At 47.0% G+C, this 10757-nt stretch overlaps 1 pseudogene; it reads right to left on the bottom strand.

Moving 5' to 3' along the window:
- The window catches only part of LOC115871253, a 23498-nt pseudogene extending 13366 nt beyond the window's left edge, over positions 1–10132 (bottom strand).
- Between the last annotated feature and the right edge of the window lie 625 nt (positions 10133–10757).

Here is a 10757-nt window from a genome sequence, read left to right on the forward strand (position 1 = left end):
AAACCAATGACAAAAAAAAAAAAAGAGAAAGAAAAGCCTGTAAATAGTTCAAGGTCTGTTTGTTGACCTTTAAGAATGTTTCCCAGTTGAGTCTGATGGGGTTCCACACCCTGGCCCCAAAGTTTATTTTTGGCATTCTCTCGGGACTTCCTTGCTCTGCTCCCCTAGCTATTCTATTGCACCCTTAGTGTTTTGCCTTGGTGTGGTGGCACAATCCCCAGGCTGTGTCTCCAGTGCTGTCCCCCATAGGGCTGTAGGTCAGTGAGGAATGTCATGTCTCATAGTGGGGCCAGCCATATGGTCCTCTCTGTGCATTGTCTGCTCTGAGCAGGGATATCGTTCTCAAGGCATGGTGGGTCAGAATGTGCTCCACTCTCTCTTCCTCTTCCTTCATTTGCTCCCATGTGTTCTGATAAGACAGGTCCCTCTCCCTGAGCTGTAACTTCAGTGCTATCCTCTGAAGTAAATTCTTCTGGGGGAAGAGGCAACTTTCCATGTAGTTGGGATTGGGACCAGGCCCTCAGACCTCTCTACTGGTTCCCTGATTCATGCTGGTATGTTGCATTCACATCTTGGAGCACCGGGTTGAAGTCTGGTCCCTCTTTCCCTGTGGAGATATAAACAATACCCTCCCCATGGGGGTTTAGTACCCACTTCTCTCACTACCCATGTCTTTTTTTTCCCCTGCCTCCTTTTTATTTGGCTACCATATGCATCCCTGGATTTGCTCCAGCCCCTGCCATACTACCTGGACCTCACCCCAGGACTATTTGTATACAGTAGCCTTTTCCCTCTGCCCCTTTTGCATTTACATTTCTGTTCTTTCTTTTTATATATATGTAAACTTACCTAAGTGGATACATGTTGTACTTCTCCTTTGGTGCTTGGCTTACTTTGCTTAGCATGATTTCTTTCCATGCGGTGATGTGCTTCATGCATTCCTCATTGCTTTTTAGCGATGCATAGTACTCCACTGTGTGTATGTACCACAGTTTTTTAATCCACTCATCTGTTGATGGAAATTTGGGTTGTTTCCAACTCCTTGTGGTTGTGAACTGTAACACAATGAACATTGGAGCACAGATGTCTGGCCGTGGTTTGTTTCTTGCCTCTTCTGGCCCAGTAGGGGGATTGCTGGGTCATATGGTAGCTCAATTTCCCTCTGTTTTAGATATTGCCAAACCAATTTCTATAGTGGCTGTACATACTTAAAAGTCCACCACCAGTGAACCAGAGTTCCTATGTTACCACAGCTCCTCCAACACTTGTTGATTTCTGGTGTTTTGAACTGGGCTATCTTTGAGGGTGTTAGGTGGTAGCTCATTGTTGTTTTAATTTGCATAGAATCTTCCAGTGTTGCAGCTAACCACTTGCATTTTTCATTCAGTTCTTTCAGCTTGAGGTAGGTTGAGCATGCTCTTCGTTTTGGTACCCCAGGTCTTTGCACATTTCATCCTAATACTTTACTTTGTCTTCTCAGGCTCTCCTTTGACACTTTTTTGTTCAGCTCTTCTACTTCTTTTTAGCAACTGTATGGCGATGAGCAAGTTTCAGAGTCTCTTCCGGCATCCACATTTGTCTTGTCTTTCTTTCCTGTCTTTTCAGTGACCCTTCGCTTTCTCCATGTGCTGTGCTCTGGATGCCATCCCACAACTCGTCTGGTCTTCAGTCATTAGTGCCCAACGCATCGAGACGTTCTCCAAATTCAGATGAGTTACTCTGATGATTATACTTTGTCCCTCGTACATTTACTTTCGCTTTCTTCAGCTACAACCTGAACTTGCACATGAGCAGTTCATGGTCTGCTCTACAGTTAGCCCCTGGTCTTGCTTCGGTTAGTGAGATTGAGCTTCTCCATTATCTCTTCCCACAGATGTAGTCCATTTAATTTCTATGCAAAGATGAGGTGTTGATAGCCTACCAAGGGGATTAGATAGCTTGTTAGTGAATAAAATGTTCACATCTCCTCTTGAATTTTGGTATCCTGAAGCAATGATCTCACCTCTATAAATACATCAGCACCACATTGATGAGACAAAAAGAAAGGAGAGCCACAAGTTTAGCACCTATGTTACCCTCCTGTAACCTAGGAACATCCCTAATAAACTCTATAAGGCGAATACAGTCTGTGCGTTGTGTGTGACCGTTGCAACAGATTATCAAACCCGATAGAAAAGTAGAGAATCCCATGGGAGGGATGGTTGGTATTAGAACTGGTATAAAGCTTGAAGCACTGAGGCATGTCTGACTTCCACCTAATAGAAATGGGGTGTGGGCTGATGCTGGGTGCGATTGTCTTTCCTACCGTGAAGACAGAGGGGGTCAGATGTCACCACTCGTTCTTATACTACTTGTCTCCTGATGGACATTTAGGGTCTTGCTAGCCTTTGGCTACAGTGAGTAGCACTGCAGTGAACATTGCTATGTGACTAAGAGTCCCTGTTTTCGACTCCTTTAGGTATCCAGGCAAGAGTGGAGGGGTTGGGATCGTATGGCAATTTTATGTATAATTGTTTAAGGAACAGTCAAACTTTTTCATAATGGCTGCATTATATCACACGCCCACCAGCAATGGATAAATGTTCCAATTTCTTCACATCCTTACCAGCACTCGTTGGCTAAAGCAATTTTGAAAACCACCATTCTGGATGTTTTTAATAAGCAAAATATAATGTAATTCTGCTGCTGCTTCAGAAATACACACGAGAATAATTTACAACCCACACATCATTTAAAATTAAATATTAAAAGAAATGCCAAGATTCAAGAGCTACAAACATTTAGGGTTTGTGCATCTTCCTGAGCTTATGTTGCATTTTAATACATATTTCACTTTAAAGAAAGGAAAGTTTCTGTTGTAGAAGGTGGTGGTTATTACTGCGTCATAAGTAACAAGTGCTATCACTTTAGAATGATTACCTGAGAGTGTATATTTTAAATTTACATTCAGGTTATCTGTCCACATGTAATTACACAATTTAAGAAGATGGGGGAAGTTTATCATTAATAATGATATAAGGCAATAGCATAATTGTCAATAACATACAGCATGTATTGCCACATTGTTTTATTAAACAGAACTCTAATAATGCTATTCAAATGAGAGTTTATTGTGTTCGTAGATGTGCATCTATATATATTTATGCATATATATATATATACACACACACGCTTGCTATCTGCTGGTCTTAACATCATTGAACCAAAACCTTAATCTTAATGAAAAGTGAATGTGAATCAGTGAAATATTAAGACAAACAACTTTTTATAAAACAGTATTTATAGCTGCATAGGTAAATAAACAATGCTAAAATGAGTCTGAGATGTAATGCATGTGGGTGCCACAGGTTGGTCTGTATGACAGGACCTTATGGAAGCCTTACAACTTGATCATAAACAGGGGCACAAACATGACAACAATTGTGAGCATGGCACAGGGCAGGGCAATGCATCATTCTGCTGTGCACAGGGCCACCACGAGTCGCAGCGAACTCAACACCCAGCACACCGCAAAGCTTCGTTTAAAATGTCAGAAATGACAGTGTTGGTCTCTTCCGATCCTCGATCACTACAGTGAGTTCTTTGTAAGTGATCTGTCATAAGTTGTTTCTATGGAGAACAGTTCTGAACAACCCAGGGAAAATGCCTGATGCACTTCACATGTGCACACAGGAAGAGGGCCTTGCTTTCCGCCATTGACTTGACCTTTGAGTTGATCCGTTAAAGAGCATGGCCCAAGTGGTGTCATGCCCCCTACCTAGAAGGAGCGAAAGGAGGTGGGGGGAGCAGGGGGAAAATAAAGGAGTGGATTCTAGTTCTTCCAGGGGTACATACGGCACTTTACGACACACTAGAAAATTCATCCAAGTAATGCTATTAGTCAGCTGTAGTGAAAACGAAGCAAAACGGAGTCCCAGCGCGCCTACCACACTGGCAGGTGCCATGCTGCTTCTTCTCACGTTCTCTTCCTGTACCTCGGTCGGCCATCTCTCGGCAGAATGGCTATTTTCCACCAAACGGCACAGTGTCTGCCAGAATGTTTACCTACGTGAGGTGAGCTGTGTCAACATCCTGCCGAAAAGAGAGGCCTGGACTGTTACAACCTCCTGCTGTCACACAAGGACCCTAGAGTGAAGTTGTCCACCAAACAGAAGTGGTCGCTGTGCAGACAGTCCCGACCCATGACAACCCCCGTGTGTGTCAGAGGAGAACTGGGCTGCACAGGGGTTTCAATGGACAGTTTTTGAAATTAGGCCACCAGGCCTTTCCTCTGAGCACCTCTGGGTGGGCTTGAATGAACCTTTGGGTTAGCAGCCCAAGGCATTAACTGTTGGCAGCACCCATGTCTACTTGCCAGTTTCAGCAAGGTGAAAAAATCGGCAGAGGGTAGAATCCAGCTGTCTCAAGTTCTTGGTTCACAACAGTCCTTTAGTGCAATAGATGATCTCCTAAAAATGTGTACATTAAGGAAAAACACCAAAACACCACTTCTGCAGAATGGCAGCAGAGGAAGTCAGGGTTAGCGAGTTTCAAACACTCAAGAGTAAAGTCCATTTATCCTGCAAGGAGTCCTGGTAGCATAGTGGTTAAGCCCTTGGTTTCTGACTGAAAGGTTTGTGGTTTAAACTCCCCGGATGATCCCTGGGAAAAATACATGGGAAACTGTTTCCCTAAAGTTTATCACCTTAGAAACTCGGTGGATAATTCTGCTTTGTCCTAATGGGTCTCTATGAGTTGGCATTGACTTGGCCGTAATATGTATTCATCCTGTAGAAATTTTAATCATGGCAATTATGTTCAACAGCTGCAAGTGCTTATCTGTAAAACCCAAATATCACTGAGTAGGGTTGAGCTACATCTACTTTGTGCTCAGGAGTCACATCTCTCTTCTTTCTCCATCTGTCTTGCAAGACGGCAAGTTCCTAAAAGCCACGAGTCTAACACTACTAAGCCAATGCAGCCAAAGACAGTTCACCTAGAGCACTGGTTCTCAACCTTCCTAATGCCACGACCCTTTAATACAGTTCCTCATGTTGTAGGGACCCCCCACAACCATAAAATTCTTTTCATTGCTACTTCATAATTGTAATTTTGCTCCTGTTATGAATCAGGCGACCCCTTGTAAAAGGGTCATTCGACCCCCATAGGGGTTGCGACCCACAGGTTAATTTTGTCCCCTAAGTAGTTCCCTCATAATCAATTGGCATTACAAAAAAATGTGCTGCAGGGGAAAGGCTCTTATTCTACTACGAGTCACCCACTTGGCAACTTCTGAGCATTAGGCTGGTTGAGTTACTGCTTAGATGTAAAATTGTCTTACTTTTCAGACAACCCTGAAGCTAGAATGGCACAGATGCAGGAATACATACTATAGCCCTTTAGACAGAGCAACGTAACACCGAGATCTAATTGTGCACTTCTGCTCAACCAAGACTAAACCCAACCCATTCCTAGTGAGCTTGTTCTACCTCACAAGGACTCTGTATGGGTTCTCAAGACTGTAACTCTCCATGGGAGCAGACAACCTCACCTTTCTCCTGTGGAGCAGTTGGTAGGCTTGAATCACCAGTCTTGCAGTTAACAGGCCAATGCCTAGCCCACAGCGTGGACTCTGTTCCCCTAAAACCCTATGGAATTCAGTTCTACTGGATAGATGCTGTTGTGTTAGTCTGGGTAGACTAGAGATACAAGTTCATAGACACTGATAAGTGTGTATAGGAAAGAGCTTTATATACAAGAGCAATTGAATATTGAGAAAACAGCCCACTCCAAATCAAGTCCACAAGTCCGATATTAGCCCATATGTCCACCACCTATCTCTAAAGTCCTCTTCAGACTCACTAAACGCAATGATGCTGAATGCAGGAAGATCACAGGCCAGTGGGTGGGAAGTCTTGTGGATCCAGTGGCATTGTAAGCATCTCAGCGCTGGAAAGGTCTCCATGTGGTTCCACCAACTCAGGGAATTGGCTGCCACCAGCCTGTCTCCATGTGGCTTGTCAACGAGGATGTCTCACAGGGACTCAGCAGAGAGCGCAAGTATGGCTCCCACCTCCAAGGAGGAATACCAGAGTTCCCAGAATCCTCAGGAGAAGGCCATGCCCACACAGAGGCCTCATTGGCTATGGCCTGATTGACAGGCTAGACTCCACTTCTTCACTCTTAATCCCTTCAAACTGACAAATGATTATATAACTACCACAGTTGTCATGCGTTAAAATTGTCTAAATGGCAACCGGTTTGGTTTTTGTTTGTTTGTTATTTTCCCTTTCCCCCCAGTTCTTACCAAAGGTTAGGAGATTTCCATCTACAACCAATATACCTGGACACGAACAGGGAGAAAAGAGGAGACACATGAATACTGAAGACATTACTGGTCTCAAAACTCTACCCTGTATGCCAACCAGGGTACGATTTTGATATATGCCAACATTCATGACTCATTAGGCCATGAGTATCCCATGCCCATGACATGACCGCTTTCCTAGGAGCTGGGGCTGGATGCTCAGCTGTCCAGAAATCACAGCAGATGCTCTGGACACAGAACCTTTCTAAGAACTTTGGCCCACAGGAGAAAGGTTTTCCTGGCCAGAGTCAAACTTTGAGAGTTTCCAAATGGGTTGTCTTTCCTATGAGCTAGCATTCACTTGGTGACTAGGTAAGACAAAGTTCAGGGACACTGTCTCCACATGCCAACCACAGTGAGACTTTGATAACCTGCCCCAATTGACTCATGATGCCACACGTAAGTATTGAGTGTCTATAATGCCACCAACACTTTCGTAGGTGCTAGAAGTGGATGCTCCGTCTCCCAGAAATCATAGCAGAGGGGCACTGTACACACACATACACAACATGGAGAGAGCAGTGGCGTAGCTATCCCAAGCACATGCTCCCCTCTGGTTCCAGGATTCAACAAGTGCTGGCCACAGCCTGTCTGCACAGAAAATGGAGAGAGAGGGCGGGGTCAGGGAGAGCTTTACCGGAGCCTATAGTCGGCCAGATGGAGACCATGCACCACAACCACTTGTAAAGCAACAGTGGTATACAGTGGTATACATCGCCTGAGCTCTTGGCCTGTGCTGGGCACCCAAGAACTCATACCAGTTGCCATCAGGTGGACCCTGACTCATGGTGACCTCATGTGTGTCTGAGGATGACTGTAGCATGTGGGGTTTTCAACGGCTATGGCCTTTCAGAAGTGGATCACCAGGACTTTCTCCTGAGGATCCTCCAAGTGGACACAGACCACCAGCATTCTGTGCAACAGCCAAGTTCATTAACCGTTCGCACCACCCAGGGAGCCAGACACCAGGAAAGTCATGCCCTCGTGGTATCCTCAGATACAATGCCGGGGAGTCATAGAAACGCCTGTGTATGAGCATCAAACCTTGAAACGGTCCGAGAGCTGCACCTCCACGCAAGGTTGGGATGAATGGTCCTGGTCCAGCGAAAGGACCCTCAGAACAGAAAGCATGTCACTGACACAGCTTCTGGGCTAGAGCCCTGGACTCTGGTGTCCGGTTCCAGCACTAACAAATTATACAACCGGAGGGGCGCTGTTCCCCTGAGATTCTGCACATGGTTGAAACCCATCCCCCTGCCCACCTAAAGAAACACTCAGTTCGCTACCAACTGTTCCATTCTGTTGGCACCTAGTGAATGGAAATGAATTGCTTTTCCCTTCCCAGGTCAAAGTTTCTGAAATTATCACGTCGTCGTCACAGGAAGAAAATCATTCAACACTCAGGGTGGGCCATTACATTCGCACCCCGTGAACTGACCTGACTCATAAGACACTTTACGATTTTAAGCACCTTCCTTAATGAGGAACACAAGAGGAAGGTTGGTCTGGAACTTTCTAAATTGTCATCTCGGGCCACTTGACAGGTTCATAGCTCCGTTGCTGTTTTTAACACATCGGTCCAGTTGTTGAGCCTATTGTCCGGGTTAGTGACTTGTGGTGAACACTAAGATGACATTTTATCACTGCAATGCCACTGTTGGTCGGCGTTAGAATTTGGTTAGAATCAGGTTGGCCCTGGCTTGGGGTCTTTGGGGGCAGTACAAGGATGGAACTTAAACTCAGGGCAGGAGGGCCTGTGGCATTAGGACTTTCACACCAGGCCATATTCCCTGGTCTTGTACTACTGGGGAGAAGACGTGGTCTAAGCCTCACCTTGTGGAGAGACCGTGTGTTAGGCAGCCTGGGCTCTGCTCCTGCTGATTATTTAGCATGTGGGATGGGAAAAGCCACCCCCAGCTTTAAAATCTCTAACGGAGCCCTGGTGGCTGTTGGTGGGTCAAACCCACCCAGCAGTCCCACAGGAGAAAGATCTGACACTCTGCTCCCTTAAAGAGCACAGCCTAGGAAGCCCTTCCACTGCAGAGAAGTTCTTCCCTGCCGTTAGGGTTTGGTGTGAGTCAAAATCAATAGGGCTAAGTGCTTTTTCAGTGGTATTCCGATAGAGTCTAGCATGCTCTGTGACTTAGGGAGTCTCAGGCCTCTCTCATTCTGCTCTCTCTGCTCACCATGGCCATAGACCCCCAAGAGTGTTCTCCTGCTCTGCTTCGGACCGCCTGTCACACAAACTACCCATCCTAGGCTCTCTTGCCTGTCAGCTTCTGCTGAGATCTGGCCAATGGAAGGCACCCATAGAAGACTGAGGAGACAGGAGAAGGGGACAAGCCAGAGTTGTCTCCTCTCTCAGTTTGGGGTTGCATCTCAGGCTGTATCTTCTCCCAGGTCCCCGCTCACATCTCCTGGGTTCCGGTGATACCACCTCCGTCTGGGTTCCTCCAGCTCTAGGCGTGGTGGGTAGCCACTTTCACTGTGCTGATCTCCACGCACTCTCAGCCTCTCACCCACCTCTAGCCCCCTGCTCTGAAATCAACAGAAAGGCAATCTCTGTCCCCGGCACCAACGTCCTGGCTCTGGTTCTGCTTTCCGGTCTGGGCCCTTCTGACGGACCGGCCTTCCTTGTGTTACTCAAAGGGGTCCTATTGCTGACTCTTTCTTGGCTCGCTGCAAAGATCTTCTCACTGAGGTGTCTGAAGTAGTTGACTCATGACCAGCAGCTGGGTGGTTCGAACCCACCTAGAAGGGCAGGCCTCGTGATCTGCTTCGGAAAGGTCACAACCACCCTATGGAGTGTAGTTCTGCTGTGCAGCACCCAGGGTGCCCATGCGTCACAATGAACACATGGGCACTTGATGTGGTGTCTTTGCGTTTGAGGGGCTAACCAACCAGACCCATCTCAAGTGCAGATTCCTAGAGAGGGATCTCTTTTCAAAGCAAACAAGGTGAGCGCTCCAGCTTGTGCCCAAGGATGCCTGAGGTCTCCCTTCCTGGCTTATGAAAGAGCCCAGAGATCCAGAGGCTTACAAGGAAGGTCACTGCTCCTTTTAATCAAGCTTCCGAGCTCTGCCCGGCCGGGTTGTGGCCTGCAGTGAAGATGCCTCACGGGCAGCGTCTCTCTCCTCTCGGAGAACAGTGATATTTGCCACGAGTGTCTAATAGCGCTTGAAATTACCCTGGCAAGTTGTTTACTCTTCTCCGGAGTCGTGCAAGGCTCTGGGTGGTGTTTATCTAGCACGGCCACGGTTTTCATTAAATAGGCCCTGGCCCTTCCAAAGGTGCTGTGTGGGCTGTGTAACTATTTTATTAGTCTGTATAATTAGTCATTGCCTCTCACCACCCTGCTGGGAAGTGGGTCAGTGTTACGATCCTCAACCTTGCCCCCCAGTAGTGGAAGAACACCACCCAAAGAAGGGAAAGGAGTGTGAGGTCAGAAAGTCCGGCTCTGGGGGGAGAGGGCTTGTTCTCCTTGCTCTGCTGGGGGTGGGGGTGGGGCTGTCCTGCGAAGGAAATGCAAGCCCCTCAGACCACTCATAGGTTGCTATTCCTTCTTCTGGTCAACCGTTCTTGGGATGGTAGCGTCCCAATCATGACGTAAATACCATGTGCAGGAAAAGCAAAGCAAACAAACACAAGAAGGAGAAGGTATACCTCCTCTTTCAAGGAAAGGCTGCTTCGCTCTGCCCGGCTGGGATATGGCCTCTGGCAAAGATGCCCACAGAGCGCTTACCTGCTGGAATTCACGGGGTTATTATGGTCCACGTAGGGAACCATGCGGATGTGTTATCCATCACCTACAAACGGTGGTGGTGGTGGTGATGGTTGGCTGTCATTGGGTCTGCCCTGACTTCGAGCCAGCCCCTGTATCACAGAAGAGGAAGCTGCTCAGTCCCACAGCCTCTTCGTGGTTTTTGGTCAGCGGGCGGCCAGTGTGCCTTCTGAGTGCTTTTACCTCTCTCTCAACACTGTATCTGATCCAACTCTGAAGTGATCGGTAGGTGTTCACTGCTTGTCTTCCGGAACTGGATCACCAGGCCTTTCTTCATAGCCTATCTTAGTCCAAGAGCTCTGCTGAAACCTCCCCACGATGGGTGACCCTGCTGAGATTTAAAGTATGGTTGATGGTTGACACCGCTTCCAACATCACAGTGACACATAAGCCACCTTTGGAGTTACCTCTAAGTGGTAGCTCACCTACAAACTGGAGTGGTAATTCCTCTGTGCAGGACTGTGATGGCAATTGGAGGAAGAATAGAGAGACAGAGAGAGAGAGAGCAGCACACAGAGGCTTACAAGCATTTAGTAAACGAGGTCAATCCGGCTGCTGTCGAGCTGATTCTAGAATCATGAAGACTTGTGGGTTCCAGGGTAAAAAACTGCAGCTCCGGCCCTCTCTCAA

Source organism: Echinops telfairi, unplaced genomic scaffold, assembly GCF_000313985.2.
Source record: "Echinops telfairi isolate 266 unplaced genomic scaffold, ASM31398v2 ScPeMD7_4225;HRSCAF=4972, whole genome shotgun sequence".
Lineage (NCBI taxonomy): Eukaryota > Metazoa > Chordata > Mammalia > Afrosoricida > Tenrecidae > Echinops > Echinops telfairi.